Raw genomic sequence first — 2,718 nt, forward strand, 5'->3', positions numbered from 1 at the left:
GACAACTATGGCACTTCAGCTAGTGAAATGCTTCACACAACAAATGAACTGTCACATGACAATACCCTATACCACGTGACAAACATGTCGTGTCATGTGACAATGTTGACAGGTGCCTGTATCTCTTTTGAATCTCTTACTGATGTACAAGGATCCCTTCTGAACTACATTATTGATGTAATCATATGTGATTATCCCCCACAGAGACACAGAGACCACTAAATGAGGGTTGTACTTTCCTCTTAATATTTTTAATGATCTATCTATCCAGAACTTAATACAATGTCTGGAATAATACTTATTACTTAATTATTTAACAAATATATACTATCAACATCATAATTATAAACTTTAACCATTTGACTAATGATCGCACATTTTTAAAAACTTAAATACCCCTCTTTTCTTCACTCATTGGGAAGGCAAGGAAAACAAAACTCATTTTACAAGTATGTGGTCATTCAAAACAAACTCCTGCATGAAAAAGAAATATGTCTAATTCTGTACTCTGAGCTAATCAGTTTTCTATCTGGAGGTAGATAGCATGTATCATGAGGTCTTTGGAATTGTGATTGATAATTTTGTTGACTAGAATTCCTAAGTCTTTCAAATGCTGGAGAGATTATGAGAAAATAAGCATCGTAATGCTCTATTAAACTGTGAACTGGTCCAACTATTCTGTAAAGCAGTTTGGAATTAGGCCAAAAAAATTATAAAATTGTATGTACCTTTTGACCCAGAAATACTGCCATTAGTTCAATACCCCAAAAAGATCAAAGAAAGATCAAAGACCTATATGTACAAAAATATTTATAACATCCTTTTTGCAGCAGCAAAGAAATAGAAACTAAGGAAATGTCCATCAGTTGGGAAATTACTGAATAAATTTTGGCATATGAGTGTGATAGAATACTATTATGCTATAACAAATGATGGAGGGGATCATTTCAGATTTTGTGGCAATTGTTATGAACTGATGCATAGTTAACTGAGCAGAATTAGGAGAACAATTTATACAATAATAATAATAATATTGTGTGAAGATGATGCTTTATTTTTAGCCTCTAGTTATACTTTCATCAAAAAATTCTTAAGTTTGAAAGGATTTCAGAGGCCAATTTAGCTGATCCAATTTATACAGCAATCTTTACTACTAATTATTAATGGGCATCCCTTATTTGTCACTCTTCAGAAGTTGGTTCATCTTTACTCTGGACTCATGTCTCAATCCCTGCCTATTCTCCCAATCCATCATTTCTACTTTGGCTAATTTTTCTCCCTTTGCAATCTTGATTCTTATAGTCATCCAGTTCTGCTAGGCTCATCTTTTTTAAATCACTTACTCTCTTGTCCTGCTATCATAAATATCCTTCTAATCCTCAACTCTGAGTTATTTCTACCTTTGACCTTCTCTGTTCCTTCTCCTAAATTAGTGGATGCTTTTGGATGAAATCACACAGTGTTATCAACTGTATGCATTAAAATGCATAAAATATTTCCTTACTGTTATACAACAATCCTTTTATTCTTTTCTGATTGGTTCAGCTATTCCAAATGTTATCCTCTCCACTCCAGCTCCCAAGACTATCTTTACTGCTTCTAGTATTTGACCTTGTCTCCTATTTCACTGAAAATCAAGCCCTTAATTCTTGAGTTACTTTGCCTCAGCTATTCTGTACTGAATAGCTGCTTCATCACTCAGCCTCTCCCCCTTTATTCCTGTCTCAAAGACATAAGACATCCTTGTCACTACTAAAATGGAAGGAGTGTTAGTGCATAATTTTGTTGTTTGCAGATGATTGTGCACTCACTCAATGAAGCCTCTGAAGCTGAAATGAGTAAGAATCAGTTCTCTGCTGCTCGTGCTAATTTTGGCCTAATAATTAGCACTCTACAGCCAGCCACCACCACACCATCCACATATGAAACCATTGCTTACAGCAAATGGGGAAGTTTAGAATACTGTAGATAAGTTTTCTTACTTTGGCAATATGCTTTCCAGGGATATACCCAAAGATAATGAGGTTGATGCACTCATTACTAGAGCTCAGTGTTTGGGAGGTTCAGAGAGGAAAATATGGGAAAGCAGAATTATTAGACTTACTACCAAACTGAAGAGCTACAGAGTCATTGTGCTGATCTGATTGTTCTATGCCTGTGCCAGAAAAAGAAATTTCTTCCATTTGGATTGTCTTAGGAAGATTTTCAAGATCATTAGGCAGGATATGGTAACAGAGACTGAGGCAATTTCTGGAACTAAACTGCCAAGCATTCAAATTCTACTGCAGAAAGCAAAACTCCAATGGGCTGGCCATTGTTTGAATGCCAGACATATGGAAAATTTATAGAAGGTAAGCACTCATGTGGTGATCAGAAAAAACAATACAAGAACACTCTTAAGGTGTTCACTTTTTGGAATTGGTTGCATGACATATGAGATACTGGCACAGGACCAACCATCACGACAAGCTTTCATCAGAGAAGGTGCTGTGTTCTAAGAGCAAAGCAGAATTTAAGGTAGCTTAAAAAAATGTAAGTTGAGCAAATTTAGAGAATCCATCCCAAATGTTCATATGAACTGAGCTCATATTGGTCATAATTAGGCAAGTAAGACACATTGTAACTGGATTCTAACATAGTGATGTCATTTTGGTCATCTTCAAGAACAAAGGACAATCACCACTAGGTGAGTAGGCAACAGTAGGCAAGGTAGACAAA

This window comes from Antechinus flavipes, chromosome 3 (assembly GCF_016432865.1).
Source record: "Antechinus flavipes isolate AdamAnt ecotype Samford, QLD, Australia chromosome 3, AdamAnt_v2, whole genome shotgun sequence".
NCBI lineage: Eukaryota > Metazoa > Chordata > Mammalia > Dasyuromorphia > Dasyuridae > Antechinus > Antechinus flavipes.